Source organism: Phocoena sinus, chromosome 5, assembly GCF_008692025.1.
Source record: "Phocoena sinus isolate mPhoSin1 chromosome 5, mPhoSin1.pri, whole genome shotgun sequence".
Lineage (NCBI taxonomy): Eukaryota > Metazoa > Chordata > Mammalia > Artiodactyla > Phocoenidae > Phocoena > Phocoena sinus.
The window spans coordinates 109219969-109232981 of record NC_045767.1 but is presented as its reverse complement, the minus strand read 5'-3'; the positions used below and the strand labels follow the sequence as shown (position 1 = coordinate 109232981).

General features: G+C 41.2%; 1 protein-coding gene across 4 annotated transcripts in view; it reads right to left on the bottom strand.

The window, feature by feature from the left end:
- SH3D19 (SH3 domain containing 19) overlaps window positions 1-13013 on the bottom strand; it is a 178060-nt gene that overhangs the window by 163939 nt on the left and 1108 nt on the right. The window lies entirely within an intron of this gene.

Here is a 13013-nt window from a genome sequence, read left to right as displayed (position 1 = left end):
TGACCCCAGCACTGTAACCAGATGAGTGAGGCTCCTCAAATACCTTGATGATGCTACTGTGGGATGTGCAAACACTTCAAAAATGAGTAAGACTATCCATACTTTCTCGTTTGGTATTTTATTGGGAAAATTTGGGCCAATTTGCTCATAAAAAGACCAACAATCTTAATCAGTTTTTCTTTTAATCCATACTTTAGGGACATCAGTGACAATGGCAGAGTAAAGAACTCCGAAAGTCTGTCCTCCATAAAAGCAATTTAAAATGGGCAGAATCAACCCTTTTTGAACACTGAAAACGAACCAAAAGCTTACAGCAACCACCTGATGCACTTAAGTACAGTGAAACACTTAATCAAGGAAAACTAGCTGGGTGTTGGTTGCAGTAGCAAGTTTTGTGGCATTTTAACTTACCCTGGTCCCATCCCTCATTCTCCAGCTCAGTGGAAGCCTTGAAAATAATAGCCTGCACTCTTGGTACTGGTACCAGTACCAGTACCAGAGGGAGCAGAAAAGACCTCATTCACAAAGAACTATAATAATTTGCTTTGATTTGTCCGGTGGAACCCTGGAAGACCAGCACAAAAGACTTGCCTTTATCTTGCCTAACTCAAAACTCTCCAAGTGCTAAGAAGTGGCTAGCTCGAGAAAGCTTACTGAAATCATTTACAGGCAAATAAATATATTTGTTGCTGCTGCATGAGGCAATGGATAATAGTTGGGGCAAACAACAGACTAAACCAAAGAAGTTGGGGGGAAAGGCTGAAGGATGAGATGCTTTGGGAAATAAGGGCTTTGAAAAGGTCCCACATATTCCTAGGAATCTAGAAGTCCATGTGCATTCCCAGGGTGCGTGCATGCTCAGAAAGAATCTGAGAGGGCCCTAACCTCAGCTCTGGCTGAACTACAGGCTCTGCACAAGCAGAAAGTGAAGGCTAAGGTTAGTTGTACACTGCTTGGCTGAGAGTTGAAGGGGTGCTGTGATACACACACAGAGCTCCCCTGCAAAGACTGGGAGATTTTTTTTTTGATTCTAGGCATTCATTTAAGGAAAACTCTGTCCAATCACTAGCTGACCACTAAGCTAATGAAACTGAGACTTCAGTGCCTCACATCACACAAAAATTACACACTCTACAAAATTAGTTCAGAAAAATCACTAGACAAGCAACAACAATCATAATAGGCAGCAATAACAAACCCTGGGGAGGGAGAAGAATCTGATTCCAGAGTTGCTACCCTGTAATACTCAAAATGTCCAGTTTTCAACAAAAAATTATGAGGCACACAAAGAAACAAGAAAGTAATGGCCCATGCACAGAAAAAGAAAAAGAAAAAAAAAAGCAATCAATATAAACAGTTCCTATGGAAGCCCAGACATTGGACTTACTAGACAAAGACTTCAAATCAGCTATTTCCAATATATTCAAAGAGCTAAAGACACTGTTAACAGAATGAAAAAATAAACTGCAGACTAGGAGAAATATTTTCATATCTCATATCCAACAAACAATTTGAATGCAAAATATATAAAGAACTCTTTAAAATTCCATAATATGAAAACAAACAACCCAATTTTAAAATGTGCAAAGATTTGAACATTCTTCACCAAAGATGACATAATGGATGGCAATTAACCACGTGAAAAGATGCTCAACACCATTATCCATTAAGGAGACATACATTAAAGCCACAACAAAGTATCACTACACAACTATCGGAAAGGCTAAAACAAAAACAAAAGCAAACGAGAAAAACCTGATAATACCAAGTGCTGATGAGGGTGTGGAGCAACTGGAACTCTCATTCATTGCTCATAATAGTGCAAAATGGTTTAGCACCACTCTGGAAAACAGTTTGGCATTTTCTTGTAAAGTTAAGCATACACTTACATATTACCCATTAAACCAACATCTAGGTACTTAAACCAAAGAAATAAAAACTTGTGTTTATGCAAAAACCTGTATGTTTACAGCAGCTTATTCATAAATACCAAAAACTGAAAATCACCTAAATATCCTTTATCAGGTAAATGGATAAACAAACTGTGGTGCATTAATACAATGGAATACTACTCAGCAGCAAAAGGGAACAAACTATTGACACAGTTAACAACATGAATGAATCTCCACAGCAATGTGCTGGGTGAAATGATTCCATTTATATCATATCCTGGAAAAGGCAAAACTACAGAGACATAGAACAGATCAGGAGTTAAATGGTATAGAGAAGATATGACTGCAAGGGGCAGCACAGGAATTTCGAGGTGATGAAACTGTTCTGTATTCTGACTATGGGAGTGGTTACAAGAATCTGTACGTGTATCACAGCTCACAGAAATACATACCCAAAAGAAGTCACCTTTACTGTATGTAAATTTAAAAATTAAAGGAGAAAAAAGACTGCAGGGCTTCAAATCCCAGTTCTATTTCTCTTTGCCTCCTTGTTATTAAAAACAACCTGACTTTCTGTGTTGCTGAAGGATTACGTGAGTTCCTGGCATATGCTAGGCACTAAATTGGTGAGTGATCTATAAAATGTTTTGTTCAGACATGCTAAAAAGTTGGTACTTTTAAAACACCCACTGCAAGAGGAAGAAATCTAGTTTTTAATTAAAAGAGCAAAGAATTGAAGAATATTGGGATTAAAACCCCTAATTCTTCATCACCTTCATTAAACATTCACTGGAAACCTACGAGGTGATCAGTATCAAATTACGTTCTTCAAGTTTTACAGAAACCTTGAGCTCAAGGAGCTACTACTGAAAGGCTTATTCCCAGAGCTACGTGGGTATTGGCCGTGATATTTCACACGAAGAGCAAACGCGCTCCAATCAAGGCTTAGTACTCAATGGTGGGTATCACTGCCTCCTCTCTCCTGGGAAGGTGCCAACTCCAAGCTCCTTTTCCCGGGTCGGGGCAGGTCAGCATCCTTGGACTTGGCGCTTGCTGTGCTGCCCTACATCCCATCCATCATCAGCTGGGTCCATCCTTCCTCGAAAACATCCTTAACATCCACCCTCCACCCATTCCGCACAGATAGGGGGTTTGGAGCTTTTTAAGAGGCAGCAGCTGCTGTAAGTAACGACGACTCCCATCTTCCCAGTGTCTCCCTCTTTACCTGAAAAGTAGCCTCCTTTCCTTGGCCAAACGTCCAAATCCACACTTGACCTTTCAGAGCCGATGCGACTGGGACCCAAGATGGCTGCGCCCTTGGATGGGGAGGGGCCGCTCGCCTCCCAGAGGAGAAACCACCGCCGCCAAGGTTACCCTAGAGGGAGGCCGTTAGGAAGGACTCCGAGCGCTGGACTTGACATCCATTTGCTGCCCCTCAGCCCAAAGCCTGACGCCAGCCGTACTGATGCCGCCAAGTGGCAAACATCTAAAGCTCATCACTGCTAAAAAGGCAACAAGAGGGCTTCCCTGGTGGCGCAGTGGTTGGGAGTCCGCCTGCCGATGCAGAGGACACGGGTTCGTGCCCCGGTCCGGGAAGATCCCACATGACGCAGAGTGGCTGGGCCCGTGAGCCATGGCCGCTGAGCCTGCGCGTCTGGAGCCTGTGCTCCGCGACGGGAGAGGCCACAACAGTGAGAGGCCCGCGTACTGCAAAAAAAAAAAAAAAAAAGGCAACAAGGAAAGATCTGGCGCGTCAGAGCATATTGCTTCGGTGAGCCACGGGCAGAGTACAAATTCACTCTCCATAGTTGCCCGTGCATTCGGGTTAGAATAAAATGTAATCAAATGAACAATAAAGACATTACATCGTTTAAAAAATTCTATTCTATTTGACAGACATGTATCGAATATATGTGCCAGGCACCGTTCTGCGTTCTGGGGCTATAACAATGAACAACATAAATCTTCCCTCGTGGAACTCATTACTGAAAGAGTGTCCGCATGGAATCTGCCAATTTTACCTTCTCTTCATTCTAAGAAACCTCAGAACACCCCCCCAGGCCCAGAGTCCCATCTGACAGAATCAGCTGCAGGCGATGCTCAAATTCTCGTGTGGGTACCACAAGACCCTACCATCCCCTCCAGGAGAAGGGACCAGGGATGGGCCTGAAAAGTTGGCTACTATATACTTTGTCATTAGCCTCTGAGGTCAACCAGCATGAGACCCCTGCCCCGAAGGGGCACTCTGTGCAGGACCCTGACTGGCCAGCCTACTTAAGAGTCTCTTTCTTAGGGAGGCTGACTGTAAGAAAAACAAGAGCCAATTATTCAGTAAGTTCAGAAGCCATGGAAGGAGACAGAAGTGAACTGAGTCACCAGAATGGTGGTGTTAGTAACATAAAGAATAACGGCCTTCGCAACTTACAAAGGAATGTTCTCTGGGGTAAATATTTGCTGTCAGTTTCCTAGAGCTACTCTTATTTCCAAATGACTTCCAAGGCTACTTCCTGTGTCTTCCAACTTACTGGAGTATCCTTATAAGCTGCCTCCCGTCAGCCGAGGTTAGCAGAACAGACCTCTATTTCTTGCAATCTGAAAGCACGTTAACTATCCCATACGTTGCTTTCCAGTTACTTCAATGATAGGTCCTTACATCATTCTTTATGTGGAGTCTTCGTAGGCTATGGATAACAGAGGGACTTAATAAAATCCATGTATAAAATGCATGTGGATCCCATTTATTTATTCTGTTTGACCAAAAGGCATCACAACATAAATTACTTATGATGGAAAAATATTACGGTTCAAATTACAAGAAAGCACACTGAAACCACTCAACATCACATTTTTTAATAGGACACTAAGCCAGTGAGTCTCACCTCACATAGAACTCCCAAAATACAGTTCTCTAGATACTATTCCAAAAGTAATTAATCAGGAAAATCTGAGGGTGGGGTCATGAGTATAGGTCCTTTTAAAAACTCCTCACTTAATTCTGATGTCCAGCCAGCACTGAGAACCCTGGCACTGCGGTAGAGGTAATTGAGTACCTTGTAACTCAAAGTGTGGTCCAGAGACCAGTAGCAGCAGCATCACCTGGAACTTGTTAGAAATGCAAAATCTCAGGCTCCACCCCAAACCTACTAAATCAAGATCTGCATCTTTACAAGATCCCCAGGTGATTTGTAGGCATATTAAAGTTTGAGAAGCACTGTTTAAAGGTCCCATTGCTACAGAAATGCGAGAAATACCACACCACGTTTTAAAGTTGAATGCCTCAAGAAGAAAGGAGAAACAGGAATAGAACAGCATAACAGATAGAATGTTTGTGATATTAGGCATTTCACATTATTAAGCATCTAATTAAGAGTAATATTCAAACACAAGTCTGCACCTTTTAAAACTCGAAATACCACGCCTTATTCCAAATGAATTTCCCTTACAAACCACACCTTCCACTGGCAAGAGTTATACCTCAATGGAGTGACACAAATCTACCTTATAATCTCCAGATAGCTCATCTCCACTGAGCTAGTGTGTACTGAGGGGGAGTCCTTGTGAGGAAATAAAGAAACAAGGGTGATGACAAAGCAAGAAAGGGTCATTGACATGGGTGGCCCCGTGCTGAGGGAGGGGCCTTCCAGTTTTCTGTGAACACCTCTGTACTAGTTTCAAAGGACTCTTTGGAAATGGTGATAGTTATTCTCCACATGTTGCAAACGTTTTCTTCTGTGCCATGTTCTTGGCCGGCTCTCAGAAAAAGCATTTACCTTTCTTCCAGTATAGTGATTCCTTGATTAATGTATCTTCAGAAAACAACACTCCGGTACACTGAAGGCAGCCGCATCGGAAACAAACTCTGAATCCTACGCAGCAGCCCCAGCATGAGTTATACGCTCATCAGTGGTGCCACTGAGAATCTGCTCGTATGCATATCAGAGCAGGACGAAATCACCTCCTGTCACAGCTTCTATTTATTTGTTCCCTGAGAGGTATTCAGACCTGGCACTCAGCAAAATGACAAAATCAGAAAACTGTTTTCAGATTCTATAGGTTTCCTTTGCAATACCCTTAAACTTGTCCAAGTATGACCATGACCCTCTTCAAGAAATGTACATCACTCATGAGAAAATGTGACGCTTAAAAGCATGTTTCCCATAGTAAACTTGTATTTAGAGAATGAATAACTCCCATTCAAAAGATGCAAAAAGGGAGGGGCCTTTAAGTTATCTGTCCAAGGTCACATTATAATAAAGTACAAAATAGCAACAAGAACCTAGGTAACCTCATGTTAACAAAAATAGCCTGGTGGTAAGGAGAGAAAAATAGGAACAAGTCAGAACTTTTATCAGTTAGGAATTGCATTCAGCTGCTAATTAAAAGACCTAAGAGAACAGTGGCTTAAATAAGACAGAGTTTATTTTTTCTTAAATAAAGGAGGAGCAGGCAATCAAAAGCTCATATGATGACTCTATTACCACTGGAAACTGAGATTCCATCCATTTTTCTGCTCCACCATTCTCAGCGCCTGGCTTCCATCCTCAAGATAACCTCATGACCCAGGATGGCTGCTGTGAGCTACACATCCTCGTTCCTGGTAAGGGGGATGGGAGGTGATAAGGGCAAAAGGATATCCTGTGCAGTTGGGTCCCCTTTAAAGAATTTTTCCAGAAACCACACTCAGCAACCTTTTCTTGCCTCTCATTAGTAGGCTGGGTGAAGCAGTTTCACAGGTGGGTACCTTGCCACAGTCAGCAATATAGGGTTGCACTGACCAAGGAAGACGAGAATCAATACTGGGTAGGAGTCTGCACAGAATCCAACTCCATAGCTTTCTAGCTACGTGACCTTGACTAGATTATTTACCCCCTCTGGGTAAACACCCCCTCCGGTTTCTCATCTGCAAAAATGAAGGAAATCATCCCACCTATCTCATAAGATTGGTATGAGGACTAAGTGAGGAAAATACATGGAAAACAATTAGAATGCCACCTGGGACCTAGCACACAATAAATATTATATCATTATTGTTTGATTATCCTAGTCCAGGGCTTTTCCAAATTCCTCTCATACTCGAACTTCCTCTCCATTTCCAAAATTGTACCTGCTGATACTCTAGTGTGAATGAGTCTTAGTCACAGGTCATCTCAAGTTGGAGACTCATTTCATGCCTTCCTTTCTAATTATGAAAGGAAGTGCCAGATAGCAGCACACATGGGATATTCTGGACAGAACTGGGTGGAGGAATTGAGCTTACAGTCCCCAAAAGGCAGGGTCTAAACACAATCCCAAGGCAGATGTTTGGAGAACCTGAAGAAACTAAGGTGAGGGTGAAAAAGAATGATATCTCCTGTGCAGAAGAATTCTAAAAGATGTATGTAGATATTCTACCCCCAAGGAGGTGGAGCCTAACTCCTGATTCCCTAAGTGTGGGTTCTGCATAGTGACTTCCTTTACTTCCTACAGTATGGGGGGCGGGCGCGGGGAGTGGTAACCTTGGCCTAGAGAAACCTGAAAAACACTCCCTCAGCCAGGAGATCAGAGTCAACATCAACAGTTATAAATGATGTTATTATACCCTTAATATGTGGTTAAAATGGTACTTTACCTCCCAAACACCCAAAACTCCAGTCTAAACATGAGAAAAACATCACACAAATCCCCATAGAATAACATGCTACAAAATATCTGGTCAGTACTCCTCAACACAGTCAAGGCCATCAAACACAAGAAAAATCTGAGAAACCATCACAGCCAAGAGGCGCCCGAGGAGACACAACAGCTACATGTGATGTGGTGTCCTGGATGGGATTCTGCAGAGCAGGAAGACATTAGGTAAAAACTAAGCAGATGTGAGTAACAGGGAAATCTGGATGTGAGGTAGATGGGAACTCTCTGTACTATCTTAACAATTTTTCTGTAAATCTATAAAACTATTCTAAAACAACAAAGTTTATTTAAAAAAAGAAAATAAAACAATGGTTTACTGCCTGTACACCCCTCCCCCTCCATGCACCCATCCCCACCCAAAGGCAAGCTTAGAGTCCCTAAAGGTGAGGTCTACAGCTGCTGAGGGGCAGGAATGGATGTTGAACCTTCATACAAACGAGGGGGCCGGGCCTCCTTCCTCCCCACCTTAACGCTGCTCTTTGCTCTGAAGCTACTAGACATATATTTTCATCTTGTACTTCATGGATAATATTTTCATCATACCTATGTTCAGTATTATAAACTCCCCCAGAATACATCCCATGTTCTCCACTGATGAAGTGAAGTGCCCATCTTGAAAGGCAGGTCCCTGCGGCACAACTTAAGCTAACGTGACTGCCTTTTTCCCAGTGAGGCGACATCTTGAGTGTGGCACCTTGGGCTTTTCCCTCATCACAAGGAGCCCGGAGAAACACCCCCTAGATCGGACCCTGCACACCGGCAGGCTTCTGTAAACCGAGTCAGAAGTTATTTTCCTCCTCATCCCCTAGAATCATAAAATGTAATGTTGGAGGCCTCATCCTTTCAATTCATAAGGCAAAAACTAAGGCCCAGAAAGATGCTGTAAATTGCTGAGGCTAAAGCTGAGAGAGACCCAAGCGTTCTCAGGATAAGACTCTAAGTACCATTAAATGTAAAGCTGAAACGATCTGAGGGAAAATAGTTGCCCCCAGAATGTAACATGCCAATGACCTTACAGAAGCACTGCATGAATAGTGGCAAAATTAAAAAAAAAAAAAAAATGAAGGGATGCACCCTGGTTAAAAAGAGGATGCAGAGTCATCAACTTACCTTTGATTTGTTGAAATCACTTTGAACACAAATAGTTATGTCACAAGAATGAGCTTTTCATTTGTGATGATGAAGGAAGGGTAAACATCAACGACAAGCCACGTTAAAATAGTTTGTATGGTGCAAGGAATGTCAAATGAAGAACTAGTCTCAGTCTTTTGGGGTCTTGTAAGATTGATATATTTCAAAAAGATGTATGAACTCCAAAGCAAAGCAACTACATTTGATTAGAAATGGTGAAGATGCAGTTTTACCTCCTTTTTCTCTGCCAACCTGAAACCCCATAACTATTCCCAAAGGGAGAAAAATGTAGACTCACTGAGGCATCAGATATTTTAACAAAAATATACATAAATAAACACTAATAACTTTATAGGAAGTATTCACCATGTGCCTAGCTATGTTCTAAAGGTATTACATATACTAATTCACTTAATCCTCAAACCCTATGCAATAGGTTTTATTAATATTCCCACTTTACAAATAAAGAATGGATGCACAGAGAGGTTAGGTAACTTGCACAAGGTCACACAGTAAAAGGTAAGCCAAGAAATGAACCAAGACTGTCTGGTTCTCTTATGCTAAACTCCACTTGCTAGTCACCATGGACTACTTTATATTCTTATTTATTTCTTTAAAGTATATTAGTCTTACCTTCCTTAATTCTATGACATGTTCTTTAAAAGCAGGGAGCCTATTTTATATATTTCTTTGTATTCCTTGTATTTTCTACACCATTTTGCATACATTTTGCTGACAGGATAACTAGACAGGTCTTCTAAAAGAAGTTGGTGAGTGCAGGATTTTTAAACAACATGTATATATATCCATAGTTTCTATGGGACTTAAAATAACTTCCTCAAAGTAAATTAGACAACTTTGGAATTCTAATAACAAAAACTGTAAGATGGTGGCCCAGAAGAATTAATGCAGTTTTCAAAACTACACAACTTACTAGACAGAGCCACAAACTATGGGCCATATGACCTAGCATGCTATATGAATCAAATTAAGAAACGACAGTTTGGGCTTCCCTGGTGGCACAGTGGTTGGAAGTCCGCCTGCCGATGCAGGGGACACAGGTTCGTGCCTCGGTCCGGAAAGATCCCACATGCCGCGGAGCGGCTGGGCCCGTGAGCCATGGCCGCTGAGTCTGCGCGTCTGGAGCCTATGCTCCGCAACAGGAGAGGCCACAACAGTGAGAGGCCTGCGTACCGCAGAAAAAAAAAAAAAAAAAAGAAACGACAGTTTATGACTTGAAACACCCAAAAGAGGTAACTGAGGTGCAGCTATACCTAGCTGTATTCTTTAGATTAAGTCTTCTAACACTTCTGAGTCTCAATTTACTCATCTTTAAAATGGGAATAATAAAAATGTACCCTCTTCCCTCTTAGGTCATTGTAACAATCAAGTTCCATGAGGCTGTGAAAGCCTCTCCTAAGCAGAAAAGCACCAGGTAAGTGTAATAAAGTATTTCTAAAATATAACAATCAACATGCAGATATAAACATGTGGAGCATTAAAAGCAATTGACTTTTATTTGCAGCCAGTGGGATAGCTTGGAAAAACATGGACTTTCAGGTCAAACAGACCTGGATTCAAGTCCACATCTTGCCATTTACTAGCTGCGGGATCTTGAGCTAGTCACTTAAGTATTTCTGAGCTTCAATCTTTTTTTTTTTTAATTTATTTTTAAATATGTATTTATTTATTTTGGCCACACCAGGTCTTAGTTGTGGGATCTTCATGACAGCATGTTTAGTTGCGGCACGTGTAGCTGCAGCATGCAGGATCTTTTAGTTGCGGCATGCGGGCTTCTTTGTTGCAGCATACATGTGGGATCTAGTTCACTGACCAGGGATCGAACCCAGGCCCCCTGCACTGGGAGCACCGAGTCGTACCCACTTCAACTATAAAATGGAGAAAATAATACCTCCCTCACAGGCGCTAGCATGTACGAAGCAACTGGTTCATAAAGAATACAAAGAACTTTATTCTGTGACCTCATACTGACAATATTAGTTATTTTACTCAAAACACATTGGAGAAGTTATATCTGTTCTTCTAGCATTTACCATAAACACATCAACATATAGAGAGAGTACATTTATTTAGTATTTACTAAACCCTATTAAGTGCCTACCACTCTTCCAGGTGATTAAGGGAGGACCTAGAATTTTGTATTCCCTGCCCTTTGGAGAAACAATATAAAAATGCTGTAGGTCAGTCAGAGGTTCTCAGACCCATTTGAGAGTCTGAAGAAAGTTATGGCACCTCTCCACAAAGAAAGTTAACAAAAGTTTAGGAGATAATACAGAAGATATAGGAGAATATCTTCATGACCTTGGGGTAGGGAAAGCATTCTTAACCAAGGTGGACAGTGAGGGGAGGAGGGACACTAACTACAAAGAAAAAGATTCATAAATACACCTACGTTAAAATTACAAATGTCCACATCAAAAGAAACCACAAACATTTTTTAAATAAACCACAGAGTGGAAGCAGATTTTGCAACACATGCAACCAACAGAAGTTGAGATTCCTGAGCAAGTAAAGAACTCCAACAAAGCAATAAAAAATAAGCAAAAAGTGTGATATGAGAATACAAAGAAAAGAAATTACAGCTGCATGCAACAATAGGGATAAATCTTACAAACTTAATATGGAGTGAAAAAAGAATGACACTAAAGAATAATTACAGGATGATTGCACTCATAAGAAGTTGTAAAATAAGCAAAACTAAATAATATTGTATAGGGATGCACAGATAAAACTGTACAGGTAAAACTGCACAGAAAAGCAAGGGAATAAAAGTAGTTCCCTCAAGGGGAAGGAAGAAGCCATGACTGGGAGAGAGTAGAGTTTGCTTCGGAGAAATGATAATATTCTATTTCTCAACTTGGGCACAGGTTACAAGAGTTTTACTTTATGATTTACAGGTTTTATACGTTCTCCTGAATGTACATTACAAAGTAAAAAACACATTTCCACAACCACACCTAAATTTAGCATGGAGAGAAGAAGTTCACAGACTCCCTCAAGTCCATAAACCCTCATTTTATGGTGTCAACCTCTGTGAAATCAAAGAAAAACGGAAAATCTTTAGACTGTGAGGTGGTGGAGGGAGGAGGGAGCGGATGAGAACAGGAAAAAGTGAAAGACTAGAAAGATGTTAAAAAGAAGAAACATGAAGCCTCTGGGTCAGTTCCTACTTTCTCACTTGGAGAGAGAACATCCAGCACAAAACATAACTAACAAATGCCCAAGCTTGGTAAGGAATGCGATGGAGTCTGAAAAACACACGGGAACTAATGAGGGGAAACAGGAGCACAGCTTGCAAAGAAATGTAAACTATTAAATAATGTGTCTCAAAAGAAAGAAGCCCGATAACGGCCAGTTTAACTCTCTGCCCACTCCATAATATCTCTGCCCCTCACCCCCTAACAGAGACAGGGTACACTAAATGGTTAGAAACTGCAAACACCAATTTCTGAGTGAAAAAGGACACTGTGTCACGTATCAGCAAAATATTATCATGAAACTTAGAAAAGCTTCTGGTAGCCTTGGGAAATTAAGGAACTGGGAAAAACAAGTTACAAAATGCCATTTCCACCAGCCTTGGAATAAATACACATATTGCAACTAAATGATAAATATCTATCTGGATCATATCTAGTCTGACCTCGGGTACAGCTCTGCACAGTACCTAAGTGAAGCTTTTTGCTGAAGATAAGAGGAATCCAAGGCATGTTCAGATCAGTAATTTAACAGAGGAACATCTTTGTAAAGTTTTTTCATTGTATTCTTGCAAGAATTATTTACTCATATCCAGCAATTACCCGTTATTTCGTTAGGTCTGGGTTTATACTGAACAAAACTATCAGTTATCTTCAAGACAGCTGGTGTTCGTGTGCTTGGTCAAATGCCTCATTTCGATGGAAAGAGTAACGGGCAAAAGGAATTATTTTTAAGGCTGCAAGATTGATTACTTCTTCCTGTTCCACTCAAACTCTTTCCTTTCATCCCATTTTCTACCCTCCAGTTGTTCCCCACAGACCCATTACCTTCTTTTAATTCTTCAACTTTCTCTTAGGTTAAGGGAGCCACATAGAAAAGCTGCTCCATGGCTGGGTGGAATGTTCACTATATTCCACCTTCTAAAGGGGCGTTAATGAATGTTCACATCTGAACCTTTCTCACGGCCTTATCTCCCTTTTGTTGTCACCTCCCTAGGTTTGTTCTTCCCTCTTGTTTTAGGATACCTGGCTTATCCAGTTGGAACCAAAGACCAAAGAACGTCCTCTCTATTCTGTTTAATTGAAAAGCTGCCCAGGAAAGAGG